At 38.6% G+C, this 12,839-nt stretch overlaps 1 long non-coding RNA gene across 2 annotated transcripts; it reads left to right on the forward strand.

The window, feature by feature from the left end:
* Positions 1 to 5,411: 5,411 nt before the first annotated feature.
* Positions 5,412 to 6,555, forward strand: LOC135254277 (uncharacterized). Of its 2 annotated transcripts, none has more exons than XR_010329807.1 (2): positions 5,412 to 5,591; positions 5,783 to 6,555. It is a non-coding gene; the product is annotated as an uncharacterized LOC135254277 (long non-coding RNA). The 2 variants fall into 2 exon arrangements; XR_010329806.1 differs by having other exon boundaries at positions 5,787 to 6,555.
* The last annotated feature ends 6,284 nt before the right edge of the window (positions 6,556 to 12,839 follow it).

Genomic DNA, 12,839 nt, shown 5'->3' on the forward strand with positions numbered 1-12,839 from the left:
TTTACAGGCATGTGTTTTTTTATTGATTTAATGTGCAATTACCTTTGCCCACCCCCTTATTTATTTTCATTTCCAGTTTTGGAGAAATTCGGAAGACCGGCCCATCACTGCAATGATTTTATAGCACAGCTACACAAATAACCTGGAACAAAATGGCACAATTTCTCAGTATTTGAAAGTGCTTACGCATTTTCAGTTCTGTGGTTATTGTATACACATGGATAACTGAGTTTAACAAGAAAGGCAATGAGCCAAATTCCACTCAATTCCACCTACATGACATGACATGCTCAGAATTCTGCTTCTGTTGATTTTTCCTTAGTTCTCCCTCCCAACATTACTGATAGATCAAATATGAACCATGCATATATAGCATTATAGGACTGTCCCTGCTACACCAATATACACGCAGTATGAATACTTCCACATTAGTGTTGAGTCAGTATTATTATTGCACTTATACCCACCTTATGCCAATGTTGGTTTTTCTGTCTTTTTGTGTTGCCCTTTAAAAAGTCCACCACATGGTGGCAGCATAAATTTTAAATAACGACATCTGCAACATCTCGCTTTTGCATAATATTACATAATGTTACGTAATTTTTTTCTTTCATTCTTTGTCTTGAATCACATGCAAGTACTGTTTCAAAACATTATAGAACCCACTACCCACTGACTTAGCTTGAGCTAATTGGGCATTAACCCATTTTAATTTATCTTTTCTAGTAAATAGTTAAATAGTATTTATATAGTTTTAGCTTTCTATTGTGAGCCTCAGATCTTTGTTGTTTCAACTCTCCATGTCTAGCAACGAACGCAGAGGATTCACAACAGGCCTATTCATGCTGAACATTGTCCAGCTATGTGTTTCTGGCAGATCTAAATGTAAGATCTGCCAAGCTTTGCCTTCAACAGGAAGTGAGATAAATAAGCCCTCTGTCATCGTGAGAACAGATTCAATCCATTGCTTAATAATTATACCTGTCACCCATAAATTCATCTTCATGCCAGAAATTCAGTTTGCTATGACCTGAACTGGCTCAGTGAATAGTGATTACTGTGTTGTAAACACTTTGATGTTGCAATCTAATGCATTCAAATTTATTTTGCTAACAGGAAGTCAGTGAGAAGTCAGAAGTCCTGTAATGGACAACTCAGACAGGACAAAGTGATCTTTGGGTTTCAGTAACTAATGTGGACAGCTGCATTTCATTTTCCTCTTCCCTGTGGTGATTACAACAGACTTATGCAACTTGCAGCCATTCATGCAATCTGATCACCCAGTAAAAGAGAACCTATTAGGCTGCTATTCCCATCATACCACTTTTGTGTGAACGTAAACCCCGCCCATCACATGTTACCGCAATGTGCACAAAACTACAAATTATACTGGCCCCCTGTGTTCGTGACTGCAGTATGGTGGCGATTATACAAGGAAATTTTTTTTGCAACCCCCACACTTTCCCACACCTCCCTCCTGCCCTGGGGTTCTCTCTTCCTTCTCCCCTATGAGTGATGCCTCCCATCTGCTGTTGTCTCACAAGCTATGATAAACTAACTGCTTGACATCTGAGTCTCATCCCCACTCCTTTCCGACTACCAGTTTTTTTTCCACAATATCCTTCATATCCTTCCTCTTTAATACTTCCTGATCCTCTAGCTATTTTCATCTATTAAACAAACATGACACACATGAATCACACCATTCATTTATTAATCTTTATTTAATACAGGGTAGGTTGACTGAGCATGCATGCTCTTTTGCAGCAGTGCCCTGTGAATGCCCCCACAAGCAGCATGTCTTCGGATTGCGGGAGGAAACCGGAGCACCTGGACGAAACCCACGCATACACTGGGAGAACATGCAGTCTCCACACACACAGGCCTAGTCAGGGATATGAACCCAGGACCTTCTTGTTGTTTTTTCTAACCTATCTCTAAGTGGGTTTCCAAAAAGGAGACCGGGTAACCAAATGATATTATGGATCTTTAGAGGTATAGAATACTATATATTGTATACTGTATGCTCCTGGAAGAAGTGTGCTGAAAATTTGCCCCTGCTTGCCACCCTCCACCTCCCTCTCCATGCCCTCCCCTTGCCACCTCTGGCAGCAGCAGGTCTGGAAGAACATTTGCTATCTATAACATTAGCATGTATGCTCCAAATGGACCAAAACTTCCATTGAAGTTTTAGTGAAATACCCCACCCCAATCAACATGTGAAACATCCCACATTTTCGCATGCCACATTTATTATTTAAAATCAGGCCTACTCCTTATAGGTATACTGAATAATAATACACTTATTTTTTGGGTCTGTACGCATTTGGTACTGTTGTCCACCAGGTTACCCTCTCCATCCCTGGAAGATCCCTGAGCTGGTTTACCTCCTACTCTCAGACTTAAGCCGCGTTTCCACCAAAATTACCCGGAACTTTCAGTCCCAGGAACTACTTTACCAGGAACTAAAAGGTTCCTTCAGCCAATGGTTGTCTGCGTTTCCACCGGGGTCTAAAGTACCACGAAGATTAGGCAAATTAGCCCACTGACGTATGAAAAAGCGACGTTGTCGTCGGTCCATCTGTCATATGATTTCTTCTGTAACCCCATACTACCACCGAAGTAGCCTACATTATTTTCTAATAACCGGGACAGCCCGGAGGGGTTTATTCCACTTATATACAACGGGTTACCAGCAATGACTATATATGGTTACTTTTGTATTTATTGATTTTCATATATCCTCTCAAACACATTCATTATGTTTTTATGCGAACATTCGCTTTCATGTCTTGACATCCGAAGCGACAGAATGCATTCACATTTATATGTATAACTGGCAACAACAGCAGAAAACATGCACACGTTGTAAACAATTTGCTGTTTGATTACTTTCTCGTCGTCAATTCCATATAGGCTAATCGCAAAATGACAAGAATAGAACGAAAACTCTGACTTGCGTGAAAATGTAAATTAGTAGTGGTACAGCCACCGTTTGCTTTCCTTCGAAGTTACTGCTAAGCCGAGCAGCGAAGTGTGCCCTCCAGATGCGAACCATGCACCATAAATTAGTCCATAGTCTTCCTGGTCTTTTCGTGGAATTGAAAAATGGCAGTAAAATTGAGTAAAATTACGGCAGTCTGAAAAAGCTAAAGGGACGATTACTAGAATTAACCTGTTATTTTACCCTGATTTCCAGTTTGCTTGTACTGTATCACCAATGTTAATTACGCAGAACTACCGCATGCCTCACATAACTGTATCAAACGTTTTGAGTCAATTACAACGGGCTAACAAAGAAAATCCGGAAGAAAATATTCAGCAACCGAATTAATCCGTTTGAATGTTTTAGTACGTAATATGCTGTCCCAGCACGAATGCTTAGCATTTTATAAAACGAATACTAAAGCAAGAAAAGAGCAGAAGAGCACACGTTATAATTCCAAGACGTTGGCAGGCTATAACCAAAAGTAGGCTACTGCGCCGCATAACATACAAGTTTGATTTGAAGTTATTATGAAAATAAATCGGTTTGCGCCTGCATATTTTTAAACATGGCGCCTGAAAACAAAAAACACTGCGAGTACTCGACCAATCAGAAATGTTCAGCGCTGCAAGCTCCACCCAAAAGGTTCCTGTGCTTTCGGAAAGTACTACCCCTAGTTCCGGGGTATAGTTCCTGCGGTGGAAATGCGGCTTTAGTCGGTCAGAGTATTTGGTTTTGTTATCTCTGCTAATGATTCTGCTAATGATTTCTTCTTCCACTGTTATATTCATAATACAGTGCCATAAAAAAAATATTTCCCCCTCCTTGATCTCCCATTATTGCATATTTGTCACACCGAAGGGTTTCAGATCTTTATACAAAATTTAGTATTAGACAAAGGGAACAAATTTAAATTATTTCATTTATTTAATGAAAAGTTACAAAACACCCATGTCACCGATGTGAAAAAGTAATTGCCACCTTAAACTTAATAACTGGTTGCATCATCTTTAGCAGCAATAACTGCAACCAAACATTTCCTATATTTGAGATATTTGATATCAGTCTTTCACATTGCTGTGGAGGAATTTTAGCCCATTCTTCTTAGCAGAACGGCTTTCATTCAGATAAATTCTAGGTTTTTGAGCCTGAACTACTCATTTCAGGTCCTGCCACAGCATCTCTATTGGGTTCAAGTCAGGACTTTGAGCAGGCCATTCCAAAACTTTAATTATGTTTCTTTTCATCCATTCTGATGTGAACTTGATTTTGTATTTTGTGGATCATTGTCTTGCTGCATAACCCAATTACACTTCAGCTTCTGCTGACAAACAGATGACCAGTCATCCTCCTTAACAATTTTCTTGTACAGAGCAAAATTCATTGTTACTTCAATAATGGCAAGTTATCCTGGTCATTAGGCAGCAAAGCATCTCCACACCATCACCACCATCATGTTGTATTTGCTTTACGCCAGACATAATGGGACCCATGTCATCCACAAAGTTCTGTTTTTGATTTATCTGTCCATATAACATTACCCCAAAGGCTTGGGATCATCCAGGTGGTTTTTTGCAAATGAGATGAGCACTGATGTTTCTTTTGGATAGCAGTAGTTTCCGCCCTGCTGCTAGTTTCCGCCTTGCTACACTCCCATGAGTCTCTTTCTTGTGGAGTCATGAACACTGACCTTAGCTTAGGCTTGAGATGTTTGCAGTTCTTTGAATGTTCTGGGATCTTTTGAAGCTTCCTGGATGAGATGTCTCTGTGCCCTTAAAATTTTTTTTGCAAGCAAACCACTCCTGGGTAGATTCACCACTCTTCAAAGTGTTCTCCATTTGGAGATAATAGGTCTCACTGTGGTTTGGTGGAGTCCCAGAACCTTAGAAATGGCTTTGTAACCCTTTGTAGACTGATATATTTTAACAATTTCTTTCTCATCTCTTCTGGAATTTCCTTTGATCGTGGCATAGTGTGCTTGTAGAAACTTTGTGGACTACTTCTCTCTGATGGAATCTAATTATCAATGAAATTTTGTTAATTGGTTGAGTGAGTAACTAAGCAATGACTTTTTTTGCATGGGTGATATGGGTATTTGCCAAAAAATTATTTTTTGGCACATTCAGCACACTGAGGAAGGCTTAAGCCAAAACGTTTGTACATGTCGGGCCTTCATACATGGATGCAATAAAACAATAGTTTATAATATTCTATTGAGTGCTGTCCATTTCTCTCTTTCATTTATAATTGGTGGGATCCAGCACCCTATTATCAGTTATTACGCTTGTTTGAGCACATTTGAGCATCTTATCCTGTTAAACCCATCCTCCATTGTCAGGTGTTTGTGTTCAGTGTGTGTAGGTGTCCTTGTGTGATTGGTCTTGGATAGTTTAAATGTGGGTTTGTTTGATGGTGTGGATGGGGAAGGGCTGATGGACACAGTGGCTGGTTGTCTCTTGCGAGGGCCAGTTGCTACCGGTTTTAATGCACCTTAATGCATCTTTTTCTGGTAAAGTGAACAAAAATTACAGTTGGTCTCCCTGCACATTTCTGCTGTGCGTCTGGGCTACTGGAGCAGCCCATGACAGCACCCAGCCGTTATCATGTGAGTCTACATATAAGTACACACAGCATGAGGAAATGAATGAGCTTAAAATGAAGAGCTGATGCACATAAATACATCAGAATAATGCATGCAAGTGATGTTATAGAATACATTCCCATGATAGGAATTCAATGATAGCATGAAGCAGAACTTTTCTTGAATGCTGAATAGTGTCATTGTGGATGTTGAAGGCAGATTAGAATCAGCGCTGGGAAACTATCCAGCTGAAAGAGATGGCATGAGTGATGTGAGCAGTACCAGGAGGGGACCTATAAAGGCCTTCAGCACTATATGCCTTAAGCTTGGAGAAGAACTAGCCCTCCAGTGGCCAGTAATGCATTCAGATGGAAGCTGAAGGAGGACACCAATCACAGAGGGAATAAAATGGCACAATGTTCTCACCTTTCTGGCAAAGCAGCCAGACTATGAATTATGACAATAAGATAATTAATTGTCTGAGAACTGATCTGGCTATTTATACATCTACTTTCCATACTGTGGTTTTAGAGGGTTAATCATCTTAATGGTCTAACTGAGGACGCTTATGGGAATTACATTTGCTTTTGGAACTAAACTTATCATACACTTGAAGGCCCCAGGACTGAATTTCGGAGCACCTAATATAAACCATATCCAGCTGAATTTAAATTGATTCTTAATTGAAATTTGGGAATGCTGGTTCTAAATTGTGTGATTGTAAATGCTTTTCTTATTCTATTTTGAACACACTAACAGAAACACAAGTGCAACAAAGGTTTAACATTATGCTCGCTATCCCTTACAGCACACGATAGATATTCACAGCTGTGTGCCCTTTGCAAGTCTAAAAATGTAAAACACGTTACGCGTTGTAAGAATGAGATGTCAAGAATGCACATGGTCATCATGTCAAAGATGGGCAGTGGCCATACATTATTTTGTACAATAATAAAAAGCAGCAGATGTATGACTGCTGGTTATTGTCTTTGTGTGGAACAGAATTTGTGTGTGAAACATGTTTGCTGTTTCTTTCTTTTTAAAATACATCTAAAATCTGAAAATGTCCCAGCTAGCCAATTGTCACAGCTAGTGAATTATCTGTTTAAAATTTTTGTTTTGTTTTATGCTATTTGTTTTTTCCTCAAGAAAAGGAGATGTGTTGTGATTTTTTAAGGTTGCAAACATCTCTATAAAATGTGTATCAGAGGAAAAGCTATTGGTAAAGATTGGGGGAAAAACATTGTTAAAATGGTAGAAAAATCTTTGTATTCACAACAGACAACATTACTGCTACATTGTAGTGAGGTTTTATGGTAGCTGTGGGACAATGTAATGTACATGCAAATTGTTAATTTTCTGCAAATGATGGTAATTGTTTTACAGCTCCATGATTGGAGACATATTTTTTCTTGATTTGGCTCTGTACTCTACAATTTTAGATTTGTAATGAAATATTTTGCATGCGGTTCAAGTGCAGATTCACAGTTTTTATTTAAGGGTATTTTTATACATTTTGGTTTCACCGTGTAGAAATTACATGGTGAAATTGTTGCCAGTATTGGCAAAAATCATTGATATTTTAACTTGCAAGATGTAGTCTGGATGGGCATTCTCTGTTTTGCTCAGACTCAAATACAGACTGTTTTAGTGGGACAGAATATTTTTTTTGCCTCAAACTATGGGAGGAGGTATGCAATGAGACTAAAACATTTATTTGCCATTGCGTCAGATCCTTCATGATGTCACCCCATTCAATCCGCACATGGGAACAGATGGAAATGTTTAGACTGATATAAGTCAATATTGGAATGCAATTGATTTCTCAAACTGTTGCTGATGCTTAATACATACTATAATAACCCCACATAATGTAGTCTGAAGCCAGTCACGGATTTACCTTTACAGTCACTTAAAAAAAATAAAGGTCAACAAAATGTCCTTTTGCACTCATCTGATTTACAACTTTTAATAAATAATAGCCTAAAGAGCAATTTCTGCTCGGAATCTCCTATGTCATAGGATTTGTTGATTAACAGTTCATATGCTGTGAATGCTCTGATGCTCCAGGAACAAAAGGAATGTCAGAATAGCAGTATGAATCAATGGATAAAGCTAAAATATTTCCATACTACCAAGAGTACTAATGGAACCGCAGGTACATGCATAACTCCCATTCTATGTTACTGTTTGGATTATGCTAGTCGAACAAGTGGGTGGGTGAGATTCAAGCAAACAAACTTAGTCAGTGTAAGGGCTTGTGCTATTCAGTTAGCTTGTTGCATATTCAGTCAAGTGTAAGACAGAACAGTGTATGACTGTTTCAGGAAGAGGTGTGACCTGAAAATTGTGGTGCCTGGGCTGGAGGTGGATGCTTTTAAAAGTAGTTAATTATTTTATATTATTATATTTTGTCATTTTGATATTTTTTAAATGGCAAATTCTGTGTTTTCCCAAGTACGCAGAATTATATAACATTCCAAATGCAAGTGTCCCTGTTCTTTGTTAAGCAGTGAACAAGCTAAGCAGTTACCAGATGATAAGTCATTATGGTTCCCGTTACTGTATGGCTATGTCATGTGAGACTGGATTTCAAGGCTTCTCACTGGCCACAGGTCCTTTGTGCACATGGAGAGTTACCCTAAGGAAGACATCTGTTTTTTATGTAGGACGCCCAGACTCCTTGTACATATGGATCATGCTACTCAGCATCAGAACGAATGTCTATTTCCCTTCTGATATTTAGCAAAATTTCACAATATTGTATTAATAATAACATAAATATAATAATGAATATGTCAGTTGTGCTATCTGAACTATCCCATCTTATCATCTGGACTGTCTATCCAAGGATATGAAAGAATTTGTATTGTTTTTTAACATGTTTGCATGTTTGTTTGTTTTTTTATCGTGTTTTATTTCTCAGTATTAACATTTAAGTTAGCCTAAAGAACGAAAAATAGATATATTTGTATTCATTTTAAAGAAATGGCCCCCTAAATGCATTTGGATTGTAGTTATTTGACAATGCAACTTAAATGAAAATAACTGTACAATCTTTCAGCTATGATGTGTGATTGTATTGTATTGTAAGCTGATGAGACATGAAAACTAGTCTAGCATTGGTTTCATTCCCATTCCCAATGGGGGAACTATGCAGTAAAAGGGCTGAAATACCTACACAGATCACCCAATATGGATACAAATACCCCCACAATTAAAGCTGATAGTTTGCACTGTAACCTCATACGTATATTCTTTCATTTGAAATCCAATGTGCTAGACTACAGAGCCAAAACAACAAAAATTGTGTCACTGTCCTTATACTTGTGTACTGTACTGCAATAAAAGAAACAAATTTTAAAATAATTGAGTAAATAGAGGAATATCATGACATTCAAACCATGCAACTTGCAACATGTACGGTTTGTACTATGAATCCGTTCCGACTGCTGCCTTTAAAATTTTGGGCTTTATCTGCAAAATGTAATAATGGAGAGGGCAGAGGTTCTAGGCATAGGTGACGTAAGTGGTCTCTTAGGCTGGGGTGCTCTCCATCTGTCAGGGCGCCAACTGTCGGTGGGAGCATCAACAACAAAAGAGAAAGAAGATGCATCAGGATAGTCAGAAAAACATACTGAGGTTTCTGTTTTGTTCCTACAAAGCTGCATACACGCTTAAACTGGCTAAGTGTTGGAATCAAACCCCCTGTCCTAGCAATTTTTAATAGAGATAAAATGAAACCAATGAAAATAAGTTTGTTTCCTTAATGGAATAGTAGGTACCAACATACCAGCAATTCAGTCGGGACAACTCACACATTTAGATTAAATATTTTCATGAATATGTAAGTAAATTCCTCTGAGACTTCTCCCACCCATTACCACTTCCTTTGTGGAATGAGCCTGAAATCCAGCAAGGGAAAACCGGTGGTCCCACATCCATCTTCCACTTCCCAAATGGATTGCTCTACATTGAAAAGAGCTTCCATAACTGTTTTCTCCACCAAGAAGACACATATCTGGTGTTACTTTGCAATGGCATATGTGCATTCAACATACAGTATCATGACACCTACAAGACAAAGCACCCCCAAAGTCTGAGCTCCCATCGTTACATAAACTACACATACAGTAATGCTGAATTTTTCACGACAATGTCACTTCCTGTGATGCTTTAACTTTATGTTGTAAAATTATGATTGTTTGCTCTTGATGGCTTTGCATCAGTACTGTTTGTTGCTTAAATCTATATCTGTACAATTATCTAAGACATTCTCAATAAGAGCATCTACTAAATACCTAAATATAAATGTACACTTATTGTGTTTTGTTTTGTATCGCTTGGTGGATGTGAGATGTCTAAAGGTTGAAGCACTTGAGGTCCAGAATCAGAATTAAGGCTGATGGGGCATAAAGCATTTCATGCCAGGCCAGTCTGGAAATGCTGTTTGGATGCCTGGGGTCCTTTGCTTTCAGTTTGCAAAACGATAGAATAATGACATCATGCCAGGTGATTATTGAGCAAGAAAATACCCAAACTGGATTCACAAATGTATGAAACATTCATTAATTAACTTTGGTGTCCTCCATACTGAAACTGAATTGTTTAAATACTTGTATTAGTGCAATGTATTTGCTTGCTATGCAATATATCCATCCATTATCTATACCCGCTTATCCTGGTCAGGGTTATGAGGGGTGCTGGAGCCTATTCCAGTGTGCATTGGGCGAGAGGCAGGAATACACTCTGGAGAGGCCAGGCACACACACACCATTCACTCACACACTCATACCGATGGGCAATTTAGAGCCTCCAATTGGCCTACCGGCATGTCTTTGTACAATGGGAGGAAACCGGAGTACCCGGAGGAAATCCACGCAGACACAGGAAGAACATACAAACTCCACACAGAAAGGCCCAGGCTGAATTCGAACCCAGGAACTTCTTGCTGTACCCACTGCACCACCATGCCGCCCCCTAAGCAATATATATTTTTTCATATTTTAAAATGACAAATTCCATGTTTTCCAATGTCAAATTTGTGTTTACCATCTCATCTCTCAAAGTGATGATGAAGCAGAATTATTCAGCATTCCAAATGCAAGTATCCCTAGTGTCTCTTGTTTAAAGCAGCTAAACGAAGCACCAAAGCCCCTTTGAACACAGATGAATAAGTCATTATTGTTCCTTTTTACTGTATAGCTATGTCATGTGAGACTGCATTTCAAGGTTTTTCCTTTGCGGATATGGAAAGTTACCCTAAGGAAGACATCTGTTATTTAGAACTTCCTGTATATATGGCGCATGCTACTCAGCATACAAACTAATGTCAATTTCTCTTGTGGCATTTAGTACAATTATATAATATTGTATTAATAATGACATAAATATAATACTGAATATGTTTGTTGTGCTATCTGTACTATCCCAATCCCAGCCCATCTCATAATCTGGACTGCCGATACGATAATATGAATGAAATTGTAAGTTATCAACATGTTTTAACTTGGTATTCTTTTTAAAAAATGCATGTATCATGAAATTCTCACATTTCAATGCTTTGCAGGGGTTGTAGACTGCTGGAATAGCATGACACTGTAAGATGTGTGAATTTTTGATAAGAGCTTTTAGGTGTAGCTGCGATTTTAGTCATTTCCCTCTTGAAATGGGCAAATCTGAACAACGGGAGTTTTCTACATAGAAAACTGACTTGCTTGAGTCAACAAATCATATTTTACCTGCTAATTTAATATCCCCACTGCTCTCCAAGTGGGGACTGCCCATGTGAACAACAAATGCAATGGCTATGAAGAAGGGTGCTATTGTGCTAACTGTTAAATTTTAGGCTACATCTGTAAGTATTTACAAGTATTTACGCTGGTTCCTTATGGATCCAGCCATAAGAAATCAATTAAAGAAGCAGCTGCCACTGCTTAGTTAAATGCTTGGCAAAAAAAAGGATACTTAGATAATTAGACATGCCTGATATCTGGTGACCAAGCATTGCTAGCATGATGCTAAGTCATCCTGCAACTTACTATTCAGAGACCTCTCTGTTGGCTGTGGGCCAACAGATTGATTTACTTTCTAAATGGTCTTCCCATTCAAGGTCTGACTCCGACCCGTGCATGAGCAGCTGCATGATTCCATGGGCTAAACATTCACATTCATGTAGTTCAGTTGCAATGAGCTAGCCAGAATTGCAGTGAGAAAGGAAGTCGTATATTTACATTGTGAAGGCCTGTTTGGGTTGGTCTGCCATCAGATGTCTACTTTCAGCCAATCAGGTAAGTGAGCTCTCAGTCAATCAAATAGTGAGCTCATGAATACTAATATATGTGACTTTGTAGGTACTCAGGAATGATTAAAAATGAAAAATAAAGCTTCTGCATGGGGACTGTAGCATTTAAATTAGTCAAAAAAGATAAAAGCTTGAGAAATATTTTTATCCTAATTGATTTTTTTTTTTGGCTCTATACTCCAGCATGTTGGATTTGAAATAAAAAAAATGTGTGGTGGAAGTGTAGACCGTCAGCTTTAATTTGAGGCTATTTACAGTACTGCCTGTAGCAATTTCAGCCCTTTTTATTCATAGTTCCCCCATTTTCAGGGACCAAAAGTAATGGTGCAGTTGGCTGCTCAGCTGTTTCTTGGCCAGCTGTGTGTTGTTGCATCATTATATCTTGCAGAGAAAAGCTACAAAAGGTTTAAAGTTGATTCTAGGTGTGGCATTTGCATTATGGGTCTGTTGCTGTTGTCTCTCAATATGAGGCCAAAGTGAAGCAGGCCATTGTGAGGCTGGGAAATCAGAATAATCCCATCAGAAACATAGCCAAAACATTTTTATAAACTGTTTTGTACATTGTAAAGAAGCAATAACGCACTGGCCGGTTCAGCAATAGCAAACGACCTGGTTGATCACGGAAGACCACTGTAGTGGATGACCAATGAGCACTTTCAATTGTGAAGAAAACCCTCTGTTTAACTGGTAAACAGATCAATAACTATCTCCAGAATGTTGCCAACATAGTAGAGGTAGTGTTGTGGCTTGGCAAGAAATGACTGCTACTGGAACTGGCTCAATTGCCTTTATTGATGATATGACTGTTGACAGGAGCAATATGATGAATTTTGAAGTTAACAGAAACATTTTATCTGCTCAGATCCAACCAAATGCCTCAAAACTCATTGGACTGTGCTTCACCTAGCAGCAGACAATGAACCCAAACATACTGCTAAAGTAACCCGGGAGTTTTCCTGGGCCAAAAA

Source organism: Anguilla rostrata, chromosome 4, assembly GCF_018555375.3.
Source record: "Anguilla rostrata isolate EN2019 chromosome 4, ASM1855537v3, whole genome shotgun sequence".
Classification (NCBI taxonomy): domain Eukaryota; kingdom Metazoa; phylum Chordata; class Actinopteri; order Anguilliformes; family Anguillidae; genus Anguilla; species Anguilla rostrata.